The sequence below is a fragment of the Erinaceus europaeus genome, chromosome 21 (genome assembly GCF_950295315.1).
Source record: "Erinaceus europaeus chromosome 21, mEriEur2.1, whole genome shotgun sequence".
Taxonomy (NCBI): Eukaryota; Metazoa; Chordata; class Mammalia; order Eulipotyphla; family Erinaceidae; genus Erinaceus; species Erinaceus europaeus.
The window spans coordinates 27,488,432-27,501,285 of NC_080182.1; the positions used below are offsets into that span (position 1 = coordinate 27,488,432).

At 54.4% G+C, this 12,854-nt stretch overlaps 1 protein-coding gene across 2 annotated transcripts in view; it reads left to right on the forward strand.

The window, feature by feature from the left end:
• Positions 1–316: 316 nt before the first annotated feature.
• Positions 317–12,854, forward strand: part of NR2C2 (nuclear receptor subfamily 2 group C member 2) — a 43,329-nt gene continuing 30,791 nt past the window's right edge. Inside the window, exon 1 of one of the 2 annotated variants that reach the window (XM_060180639.1) lies at positions 317–528. The gene's annotated coding sequence lies outside the window, so the exon portion shown is untranslated. The remainder of the gene's footprint in view (positions 529–12,854) is intronic. The other variant, XM_060180640.1, reaches the window with a different exon arrangement.

The following is a 12,854-nucleotide window of genomic DNA, read 5'->3' on the forward strand; positions in this document are numbered from 1 at the left end:
CTTGGTGGACAGGGCCCAGGTGGACAGCCCCCGAGTGGACAGGCCCGGAGTGGTCAGACCCCAGGTGGGCAGGGCCCGGCGATCAGGAACGGGGTCCCGTGCACCTAGCCTGCACGTCCACCCCCATGCTGGTCCCCCAGCCCCAGCCCTCGACGATCCCAGTCTTCGACTTAGTTCCCAGGCCCTTGCGCCCGCACCGATTCGGACGGCGGCTGCCGCTCAACCCCCACGCGGCCCGCCCTCCCTAGTCCCCCCCCCACCCCGTCTCCCACCCCCCTTGTCCCGCCCCCGCGCTCTGCCGCCCGCCCCGCCCGCCCCGCCGCGCAGCCAATCGCAGCCGCCTCCCCGCCGCCGGGAAGAGGAAGAGCGACACTCGGCCTCCTCCTCCTCCTGCGCGCGCGGCGGCGGCTGCGGGGTCACGAACTCTGACCTCTCGCTGCGAGCGCCGGCCCCCGCCCCGCGACCCCGGCGGGCCCGCCCGCACCCGCCGCCGCGCGCCCCGCACCCGGCCCTGGGCCGCGCCGCCAGGTGAGAGGCGGACAGGGCGGCGGGCGGGCGAGCGGGGAGCCCGCGGCTCGCGGGCGGCGGGGCGCGGGGCGGGTGCGGGGCGCGGCGGCCACTGGGCGTGCGGGGCCGCGCCCTCCGCCTCCCGTCGCCTCCCGCCGCCGCGGGCACTGCCGGCCGCCATCTTGGGACCCGCGCCACCAGACCCGCGCCCTTCCCCGTCCCGCTTCCAGGGCCCGCGCCCCGGCCCGCTCCCCGCCGCGACCCCGCGCTCGACCCCGCGCCCTCTCCCGCCGCCGCCGCGACCCAACCGCCGTTTTCCTGAAGGGGCGGCCGGGGGGAGCGGGCCGGGGGCGGGGCTCCCCGTGACTGACAGCGCGGCCGGCGAATGGGCGGGACCGGGCTCCACCCTCTGGCGCTGCTGATTGGCTCGCGGGCCCGGGGCGGGGTGCGGCGGTGTCGGGCGCGAGGAGCGGGAAGCGGGGCGGGGAAGGGCACAGGGCGGGGCGGTGCAGAGGGCCGGGCGGAGGTTGACGGCGGGGCGCTGAGGACCGAGCGGCCTCCTCGGCTCTTGAGCCGCAGCGCCCCGCCCGGGTCGGCGGAACAATGGCAGGAAAGATGGAGCTCGCGGGGTGTGGGCGGGGCGGGGCGGGGAGGTGACCCGCGGGGGAGAGGGGGGGACGCTGCTGTCCCCACGCCGGCACCCGGAGTCCAGCCCCGACCGGTGTCTGGGGGTAGGGGGGCCCCTGCCTGAGCCCCATGGGTGTGGGGGTCCCTCGGTGGGCTCCTCGGGGCTCCTGAGCCCCTCCCTCCAGCGGCCCCGCCGGCCCCTCCCCCTGCAGCCCCTCTCAGGTCACCCGGGCCCCATGGTCACCCGCACCCTATGGTCACCCGCGCCCCATGGTCACCCGCACCCCATGGTCACTCACACCCCATGGTCACTCACACCCCATGGTCACCCACACCCCATGGTTACCACCATGGTCACCCGCACCCCATGGTCACCCGCACCCCATGGTCACCCACACCCCATGGTCACTCACACCCCATGGTCACCCGCACCCCATGGTCACCCACACCCCATGGTTACCACCATGGTCACCCGCACCCCATGGTCACCCACACCCCATGGTTACCACCATCGTCACCCGCGCCCCATGGTCACCCGCACCCCATGGTCACCCGCGCCCCATGGTCACCCACGCCCCATGGTTACCACCATGGTCACCCACACCCCATGGTCACCCGCACCCCATGGTTACCACCATGGTCACCCGCGCCCCATGGTCCCCTGCACCCCATGGTCACTCACACCTCATGGTCACCCACACCCCATGGTCACCTACCCCATGGTCACCCACACCCCATGGTTACTACCGTGGTCACCCACACCCCATGGTTACCACCATGGTCACCCACGCCCCATGGTCACCTCCACCGGTCACCCGCACCCCATGGTCACCCACACCCCATGGTTACCACCATGGTCACCCGCGCACCATGGTCACCCGCGCCCCATGGTCACCCGCGCACCATGGTCACCCACACCCCATGGTTACCACCATGGTCACCCACACCCCATGGTCACCCGCACCCCATGGTTACCACCATGGTCACCCGCGCCCCATGGTCACCTGCACCCCATGGTCACCCGCGCCCCATGGTCACTCACACCTCATGGTCACCCACACCCCATGGTCACCTACCCCATGGTCACCCACACCACATGGTTACTACCATGGTCACCCACACCCCATGGTTACCACCATGGTCACCCGCGCCCCATGGTCACCTCCACCGGTCACCCGCACCCCATGGTCACCTCCACGGCCACCTGCACCCGCTGGTCACCCCCGTGGTCACTCCCAGCAGGCAGAGTGTTGCTTGTTGAGTGAAGTCACAGTCTCCTGGGGTGTGGGTGACCGTTCCACGAGCAGCACCTGCAGCAAAGCTTCTGTCATGGGGTCCCGGGTGTGTGTGGGGGGACTGGGGGCTGGGCTCAGACTCGAGCACCAGGCCTGGGCCCCACCCCCGCGTACCTGCTGTAGCGCCCCGTCAACCGCTCAGGGAGTCTGAGGGCCTCCCAGAGCCGCACCACCTGGAGACCCGCTCGCCTGGCCCAGGGCCGAGGGCGGCGTGTCAGTGCGGTCACAGGAGCTGACTCAAGAAGTCGAGCTTTGCCACGGAAAAGCCAATGGCGCAAGTGCAGGCACCGGGCTGGGAGAGTCGGAGCACTGACGAGGCCGCTCACTTGGCCAGGTCGGCCTCTGCCTCTCTCCACCTCTGTCGCCTGGACCACTGGCCTGTCGGGTTTCCGCTTGCTTGTCCTCGGTGTTTCCCATTAATGGCTTCCAGATTCCAGTACACAAAGTAGCTTGGAGAAATGCATCCTGGGCATTCCCTGGGTTTTGATGTGTTATAAATGAACTTACTGTTACTTGGTAGCATGTGGCAAGGCGTTCCCTGCTGTATGGGACAATGTGGTGGCGTCCTGTCCGCTCTGAAATCTGACCTGACAGGCGAGAAAAGGTTCCACTGAGTGAGGCGCTGGCTGTGGGTCTGTCACCTGGGGATCCACTTCTCTGGAGCTGCTCTGTGAAGAGTTTCTTTTTTAATTTTATTTATTTTCCCTTTTGTTGCCCTTGTTGTCTTTTTACTGTGTTGTAGTTATTATTGTTGTTATTGATGTCGTCGTTGTTGGATAGGACAGAGAGAAATGGAGAGAGGAGGGGAAGAGAAAGACAGACACCTGCAGACCTGCTTCACCGCCTGTGAAGCAACACCCCTGCAGGTGGGGAGCCGGGGACTCGAACTGGGATCCTTCTGCCGGTCCTTGAGCTTTGCACCACCTGCGCTTAACCCACTGCGCTACTACCCGCCTCCCTTTTTTAAAATATCTATTCCCTTCTGTTGCTCTTCTTGTTTTATTGTTGTCGTTGTGTTGGATAGGACAGAGAGAAATGGAGAGAAGAAGGGAAGACAGAGGGGAAGAGAAAGATAGATGCTGCCTGTGAAGTGAACCCCCTGCAGGTGGGGAGCTGTGGGCTTGAACTGGGATCCTTATGCTGGCCCTTGAGCTTTGTGTCACCTGCGCTTAACCTGCTGCACTACCACCCGACTACCTTCTTGTTTATTTTTTTAAATTATCTTTATTTATTGGGTGGAAACAGCCAGAAATTGAGATGGAGAGAGGCAGAAAGAGACCTACAGCTCTGCTTCATGACTTGTGAAGCTTTCCCCTTACAGGTGGGGACCGGAGGTTTGAACTCGGGTCCCTGCGTGTGGTAATGTGCACTCAACCAGCTGCACCACCACCCAGCCCCATTTGTTCACGTTTTTTACTTGAGGTTTAGAGCCAGGATGTTGAGGTCTTGTTTTGTGGTGAGGATTTGTTGCTCAAACCCCTTTCTCGAACTGGCAACCCACGAGCCCCATTTTCATCTGTTGCCAGCTGCTCTCTTTCTTTACCTGTGGATCCGTTGGTTACTTTTCTGCTTAGTCTCCATAGATTTGTAGATCTTCTGGTTTACACATAACTTCTAGCTTCTTTCACTGTGATCAGAAAAGGCGTTTGATCTGATTTCAGTTGTCCTAGGCTTCTTGAGACTTGTTTCATGTCCTGGGCGATCTGCTCTAGAAAATCTTCCCAGTGCTGGAGAGGAAAGTGTGTCGTCTGTTGCGGAGGAATGTTCTATAAGTCTCTGTTAGTTCAGCGACCTAGAGTGTCACTCAAGGCTGCTGACACCAGATGACTGACAGGTAGGCTTCGCTTCCAGACTTACTGTGTTTCCCTTTTAGGCCTGCTAACACTTGCTTTATTCATTGTTTATTTCTTTATATTTTATTTACTAGATACAGAGAAAAATTGAGAGGCGAGGGGACAATAGAGAGGGAGACAGAGAGATGCCTGCAGCCCTACTTCACTGCCAGTGAAGCTTCCCCTTTGCCAGGTGGGAACACAGGATTGAACCTGGGTCCTTGCTCACTGTAACATGTACTCAACAATGTCCACCACCCCCACCTGCCCCTCCTCTGCTGGGTTCATAAGTATTTACAAGTGTTGATATTTGTTTGGTGGGCTGTCCCACTGTCCTATGACACCATTCTCTGGTGTGGCCTTTGTCTGCAACATACAGACTTTACAGCTTCCTCTGGTTTCCCTTTGCGTGAATTTGTTTTTTCTCATGGCTCCACTTTCGGTCTGCATTATAGTTAGTTGTCTCTTGGCAGATGAGGAGCGCGGAGGCTCCCTGTAAGACCTGCTCAACAGTGTCTCAGCCCCATTCAGGAACACAGAAGAGTAATCATTTTACAGAGACAGAAGCAGAGACTGAGAGAGGGCGGGCGTAAACCCTGTCAGCCAGCCGTCCATTCACAGCCTAAACGACTGGGGTCCCAGAGCTGCCAGACTGTTTTGTTAGTTGCACTCTCTCCTTTTTCTCCTGCTCTTCTTTTGTGCTGGTGGCATCTCGGATGCATCTCTCTCTCTCTCTGTCTCCTGCACTTATTGCGGATTTTTGCTTTGTGGTCACCGTAGGGCTTATGTAGAGCAATTTGTACCTGAGACGGTTGATGGCAGAATGAGCTGAATGTCATCTGAAAGTCAGCGTTTGTACCCTCTGGGTTCTGAAATGGCATTTTACGTCTTTTTACCTGTGTCCTCCATAACTAGTCATTAGAACTAGAGTTATTTTTGCTGCATTCAGTGATTCACTGCCATACTGCATGCTCACTTTCCCAGTGAGATTTGGCTTTTCTTCAGTCTAATTGGCATCCTTCCTTTTCAGTCTGAGGAGCCTTTCATACCTTGTGGAAGGCTATTTTGTGGTGATGAACTGGTTTACTTTTACTTGTCTGGAACACTCTTTTAACTTTGTGTGTTTTTTTTTTCTAGAAAGTCAACTTTTGTTGTTTCCCCAAGGTTAAAAGTAGACTTTGCAAAGTATGTCAAGTTTATGCTCAAGAGTGGTAAATAGAACATATTTGTCGATTTACTTTGTATAATGGATTTTATTTTTACCTCCAGGGTTATCACTGGGGCTCAGTGCTGGCACTACAAATCCACTGATCCCGGCAGCCTTTTTTTCCATTTCATTGGATAGGATAGAGAAAAATTGAAAGAGAAGTGAAGATAGAGAGGGAGAGACAGAGAGATAGATACCTGCAGACCTGTAGGTGGGGACAAGGGCTCAAACCTGGACCTAGTGTGGTCTTTCTGCTTAGTACTATGTGCACTAAACTAGGTGAGCCACTGCCCAGTACCTATATAATGGATTTTAGAAAGAGTGACTGTTAATAGTATTTGAAAAACAGTAACAGTCACACCTTTATTTATTTTTAGAACCTTTTAAAAGCTACTGTTTAAGTAGCTTTGTGTGAATTTGGTTCTTTTCATGGCTCCACTTTGGGTCTGTGGGTTTTTTGTTTGTTTTTTTTGTTACCAAATGTGTCACTTTGGTTCTTTGACCAAATAACTCAAGGTAACCACAGAACTGCTATTCTTGGGAGTTGGGTGGTAGTGCAGCGGGTTAAGTGCAGGTGGTGCAAAGTGCAAGGACTGGCATAAGGATCCCGGTTTGAGCTTCTGGCGCCCCACCTGCAAGGGAGTCAATTCACAGGCGGTGAAGCAGGTCTGCAGGTGTCTATCTTTTTCTCCCCCTCTCTGTCTTCCCCTCCTCTCTCCATTTCTCTTTGTCCTATTCAACAACGACGACAACAATAATAACTACAACAATAAAATAACGGGCAGCAAAAGGGAATAAATAAATAAATATATAAAAAACCCTCAGATGTCATTTCTCAATTATTAAAAAAAAAAAAAAAGAACTGCTAAGCTCATTAAACTTCATGGTCTGTTTTACTAAATGATTTACTTGTGATTTCTGCAGTTAATGCTTAGAGTGACCTTGAATTTTCTTTTCATCAGTGTCCATCCTCAGGAAGCAGTAGGAATCTCATTCATTTTATGAGGACTTCTGGGAAAAATCTCACACTGTCATTGGGGACAGTTAGGTGACAGTGCAATGCCTATATCCTGAGCCCTGAGTCAGTAGCCTCTCTGAAGCTTTCTGTGCCCCATTTATGAAAGGGGATGGAAATTGGGACCAGAAATGGGCATCCATGTTGCCCAGTGACAGAGGACAAAGGTGGGAGGCTGACTGAGGGGCAGAATGAGAGCCTGGAGGCCTCTGCTGTACTGGGGGACCACTGTGTTTGGCCACTGTTGTCCTGTGCTGATAGATGCTGTGTCCCCCGCCCCCCACTCCCGAAACTCCACTACCTGGATGCTGCCCATGGGTGCTCATTGAAACCCAAAGCCCTCTGGCTCTGGGCTGCGGGCACAGCAGCAAGACTCACCGTGAAGAGATGTCAAGAGTGGACAGGGAGCTGGGTTACTGTGAGGGGACATGAGGGGCCGTGGACCATGATTTCAGGTCTTTCTCTCCCAGACTATCTAAAGGCTTGATTCTTGTTTTTCCACAAGCATGAAAAGACTGTTGACAATTCCTGTGTAATTATCTTCTGCTCAAAGCCTTGTCCTTTGTGAAGTCTGGTGGGGCCTGAAAGGTAGCTCAGCCAGTAGTGCCTCTGCTTCTGCAGGCTTGAGGAAGCTTCCTTGCTGTGGCCGCTTTCTCTCCCTCCCTCTCCCTCTCCCTCTCCCTCTCCCTCTCCCCTTCCCCCTATTATCCCTCTCCTCTCTCAGCCTCTGCTTCTGTCTATGTCTCTGTAAAATAATTATTCTTCTGTGTTCCTGAGTAGGCCTGAGACTACTGTTGATCAGGTCTTGCAGGGAGCCTCTGCGCTCCTTCTCTGCCTGCTCTAAGTGCATGGCCTGGCCAGCTCCCCGTGACGCTCGCTGTATTCCGGGATGGGGGCACAGGTCACAGTGCCACCCAGTTGGAACTTCGGGCTTTGAAGGCAGACAGACCTGAGCAAATCGAAAAAGTGAAAGGCCTCTCTGGATAACCATCATGCTGTCTTCCAGCCCAGCCTCTCGCTCTCTCTGTGTGTTTGAAAAAGTCAGCCAAGTAGTGAAGTCCCAAGGATGGGAAGAAAAAAAAGAAAGAGAAAAGAGGTTCTGTAGTATTTGCAAAGTGCTGCATATAGGCCTGCTTTACATGTGAGGTTGAGTCCTGCCTCAGCCCTTTGCTTTTGCTCAGCTGAATAAGTCAGCAGGGTGAACTCTAGTGGGCGTGTACACACGGAGGCATGTTTCTTGTAGCGAGAGACCTGCCCTGCCCTGCCCAGGGAAGCTTCATGCACACAGTCAGTGTCCATTTACCTGAGAGGCCCAGCAGTTGTCTGATTGCAGCAGGAGAGCTGTGGGCTGCAGCCCCAGGCCCAGGGAAGCACCAAGGACGGCACCAGAGGGGGGGCTCGGTGGACGTCCCCACAAAGATAGGCCAGAAATGATTTTCTCCTCTAGAACACTTCCGCCTGGTTGGGGAGGTGGCAGTGCAGCTGCTGACCAAGCGCCATCAGCCAGGGACAAGGAAGGCAGCAGCGGCCCCGGGCCACGAGACTGCAGGGCAGCGAGGGAGAGGGGGTATGCCCACCGCTGTCCTGTGGAGAGGGCGGCTGGCTGTGCCAGGCCAGTGAGTCGGCCTGGGCGAGACTTCATCTGCTGCAGAGCCTCCCTCAGCTGCCCCCCAGTACCCACAGAAGCTGGACTCCAGGCCTCTGCTGCTGTCAGCAGGCCCCACTAAGACCGCCTTCATCCAGCTTCTGTGGCGCCGCCTCCTGACTGGCCTGCCAGCTACAGGCTCCTTTCTCTCCACACCACTCCCACAGGATTCTGCTGCTTTATGCATCTAAATGTACTCACCTCCGTGTCTCCTGGCTTCTGATGGTCCTATTCTCCCCTGTTCTCTGGCAGCCTCCTCCGCCACCCCACCCCACCCCACCCCACCCCACCCCCGCAACTCCATAGCTGCCCACTGTCCCTAGGTCCCTGCCCTCCCTCTCTTCAAGCTTTGCACTTCTTTCCTGTGGAGCTCTGCTCCCTTCCCTCCCTCCCTCCGTCCCTCCCTCCGTCCCTTGTTGCAGGCAGCTCCAGCTCTCCTGGGTCGGGGCTTCTGCCTTTCTCCAGGCTGCTCTTGTTTCCTTGTTAACAAGGCGTTGGGTGAAACTTGAACGTGACTAGTTTGACAACCACCACGGGAAGATATTCAGTAGCATTTTTTTCAGTTAAGTTAGTTGGCCTTTTGACAACTAATGAGGTTCTTTTCTAACACATTTAAAAAAAATTTTATTGATTCATGAGAAATTATAGGAGAGAGAGAAAGAACTATATATCATTCTGGTACATGTGCTGCCAGGAATTGAACTCAGGACCTCGTGCTTGAGAGTTCAATGCCTTATCCACTGTGCCACCTCCCGGACCACTCTAACACATTCTTGTGTGTCCAGGTGGCCTCCACTGGCTGGGGGTCAGGGCTGTTCTGGTGTGTCGGTACCTGCAGCGCAGCCCTGGCACCTGAGGGGGCCTCCTTATCTGTTAGCCTCAGTATTGCACTTGCCTCCAGGAACCAAGAAAGGCTTTTAAATGTGTGGTCTGTTTAGCAGCATCAAAACAACAGTTGAGTTTTGTGGGTTTTTTTCCCCCCCTCAGATTTCCCATATAAAGTTATGCTGTGCTCCTTAGCATGGATTTTCTTTCTTTTCCTTTTTGTGCTGGGGCTTGGTGCCTGCACTATGAATCCATTGCTCCCGGCGGCCATCTTTTTCCCATTGTTGTTGGATAGGACAGAGAGAAATTGAGAGAGGAGGGGAAGACAGAGAGAGGGATAGAAAGATAGATACTTGCAGGCCTCCTTCGCTGCTTGAGAGCCTTCCCCTGCAGGTGAAGAGCCGTGGCTCGAACCTGGATCCTTGCACGGGTTCTTGTTGTCCAACAATGACAGCAATAACAATAATAATGACAGAGGGCAACAAAAGGGAAAAAAGAAAAATAAAAGAACGCCACTCAACACTGTAGATAGTCATGGAGCGGGAGAAGGTCCTTATAACTTGCAGTCAACGGAATGAATCTCTAGCCAGGCTTTCCTCAACCAGCCAGGCTTCTGCGAGGCTGAGAGCTGGCACCTGAGATCTCTGCCTGGAGTCTCCTGGCCCTGCCGAGACATCTTGGTGCTGCCAGTCGAGTGGCTACAGTTTTCTGAGTCACGTCGCCGGCCCGCCAGCCTCTGTAAAATCCACTTCAGTCCAAGCCTTGGGAGGACCAAGCTGTCTCCTTAAGGGGACGTGGCTGGAAGCTGGGGCTTTAGTGCCGGTGTTTCCACACCATCCTAACGCTTCCCTGACAGCAGTGCTGCAACGTTCAGCTGATGCATTTCCTGCAGCAAACTGCAGGTCATAGGAGCAGCAGACAGGGTAGTACCAGTGGGAACAGTGAATGGTTGCAGCTGCATGCTTGCGTGTTAGCTCTTAGCAGGTGGTCCCTACTGACTGTCCCTGTCCGCTTGATGGTGGGAGCTCCTGATGACTCGTGAGACAAGGATTAAGGCTTCAGGCTGCACACCTGCAGCAGTATGTCTGACAGGCTCTTCCAGCACCTGTGAGGTGATGCCTTGCCCTCTGCTTTTGTTACTTGAAGTCAGACTGCAACAAAGAAAAGCCCAGATTCCTTCTTCTCTTTCCTTTCCTTCTAGAAACAAAAGTAGACTTCCCCCTCCTGGGGGGGGGAAAAAAAATTCCTAGCTCCTTGTCTGAGGAGCTGGGTGTGCCACCTGGTCCTGGCAGGTGGATATGAGACGGTAGGGGGCAGCCTTGGGTCACCGGCCCTGGTGTTATGGGGAAAAGGGGAGGCCGTATCTGTCCCCGTGCTAAAGGTTCGTCACACATTTTTTTTCTCATCAAAAAATTGAAGAGCATGAATTTCAGGTATGTTAAACTTTTAAAAAATATTGATCGATTGATTGATTCCCTTTTGTTGCCCCTGTTGGTATGTTAGACTTTTTATTAGAGAACATTCATTAGTTAGGGCATGAGAGGGAGAGAGAGAGAGAGAGAGAGAGAGAGAGAGAGAGAGAGAGAGTAAAAAGACGTGCTCATATGGTAATCTGGAAAGAGTGATGGAGAGGTTCAGCCTTTTTTTTAAATTTATTTATTATTGGATAGAGAGAAATTGAGAGGGAAAGAGAAGATAGAGAGGGAAAGAGACAGACACCCATAGCCCTGCTTCACCACTTGTGGAGTTTTCCCTCTGCTGGTGGGGACCAGGGCCTTGAACCTGGGTCCTTGTGCACTGTAATATGTGTACTTAACCAGGTGTGCCACTGCCTGGCCCCTGAGGTTCAGCCTTTTAAAACCAAAGCCCCACCTAGACCTAAGCCACCTGTAGCCACTCCTCTGTTCTGGGTGGTACCTTCTCCCTTAACACTGGGAACAGGGAAGGCTAGAGCAGGGTCTTGTATCTGTGGGTCCTGGCTTTATGTTCCCATTCCGACAGTAATGAAAGGGACAGTGATGCTAGGAGTGGCTACCTTAAGAGTGGGTAGGGTAGCACTGAGTATCACCAGAGACAACATCTCCATAGACATCAACACTTACAAGCCTTTAGGTAAGAGCTACCTGGGCACGTTCTGTGAAGTCACATTGCAAAGTGCCTCGGCTGTGGTTTCTGAAGTCCTTCGTCTTACAGCTGCTGTTACTATGTTCTCCAAGATTAGAAAGCCCCCGGCTCCCCACCTGCAGGGGAGTCACATCACAGGTGGTGAAGCGGGTCTGCAGGTATCTTTCTCTCCCCCTCTCTATCTTCCCCATCTCTCCATTTCTCTCTGTCCTATCCAACAACAACAGCAATAACAACAGTAATAATAACAACAGTGATAAACAACAAGGGCAACAAAAGGGAAAAAATAGCCTCCAGGAGCAGTGGATTTGTAGCACCGAGCCCCAGCAATAACCCTGGAGGCAAAAAAAAAAAAAAGGAAGAAAGCTGAATTACTAGGAAATTAACTGGTTTCCTAGTTTGCCAGGGATTTAGAAGTGTTTGTAAGTTGATATGTTCATGGAAAACATGTCTGAGCCCAGCCCGTGTCGGTAGCGCAGCCTCTCCCTCTCCCAGGGCGTGGGGTATGCCAGCACCTCTCGCAGTGCTCCAGCGACAGCAGTGAGATCAGCCTGCTGCTCTGTACCCTCTCAGGTAGCCTCCTTCATCTTGTTCGGCCTTCTGTGACGAGGAGCTGTCCAAAAAGGGCCAAGTTCTCTCTCCCTGAGTGATGGACCAGGCTGTTAGCACACCAGAGATCTGACAGTCAGAGCTCCAGCATCAGCTGTGTGTATACTCCCAGGGTGGTCTCATCCTGATTAATTGTGACATCTTGGCTTGAAGAAATTGGTGCAGCTATGCTCGGCCTGCTAGCTGTGTCTTCAGCAGAGGCCACAGAACCAAAGGCGGGTCTCGACGTCGGTGTGTCTTGGTGGCCTGGCTTCTCCTCACCTGATAGCGCTTGCTGCGTCTTTCCAAACAGGTCCTCTAATGGTCTGGCTTCACTGTGGCCACAGATGTGGAGGAGTAGGTTCAGCACAGAAAAAGGAAAAAGAAAATCCATGCTAAGGAGCACAGCGTAACTTTACATCTGGCCTTCACTTCTGAGAGGGAGAGGGCGCGGCTCTGTCCTGTTACAGAACGACCCTCACTGAGGTCAGGATGTGGCCATGGAAGGGACCAGGACCACCAGAGAAACCACGAGTATTCCAAATGTGTCCTCCTCTCAGGGGGATAGCCTAGCTCTGCTCAAGAAGATGGCCTAAACATTTCACCTGGAAGCAGAACTTAGATCTGACAGCGAGCTTGCACCCCCAATAAAATGAGATCAAAAGTCGGATGTTTGTTAAAGCCCTGGGATGGTCTTGACTCCAAGACTCCATCTTGGCTTCTTGTGTGCCAGATACTGAGTACCGTGGGGTGACAGGTCTGACAGGGCATCCAGTCACAGGCTGTGTCCGGGTCTTGCTATGCGCTGAGGAACAAGAGGGGACTGAGCTGGGCCCTCCCTTTAGCTTTCCCAGGCCCGAGCTCAGGTATAAGAGAAGCCAAGAAGCCCCACTCCAGGTGAAGAAGGTCAGTCTGCCGGCAGGGCTCAAATGACAGCTAAGATGGATCTGAGCAATTGTGGGGAAAGCCAGTGATTCCCAAATACAGAACTGGAAAGACAGGACAAAGGTGGGGGTGGGCTGTGGTGGTGCACCTGTCTGTGTGCAGGTTTAAGCCCCTGGTCCCCACTTGCAGGGGGGAGGCTTTGTAAGCAGTGAAGCAGGGCTGCAGGTGTATCTCTGTCTCTCTCTCTCTCCCTATCTCTCCCTCCGCTCTCAGTTTCTCTCTGTCCTATCCAATAAATAAAAAG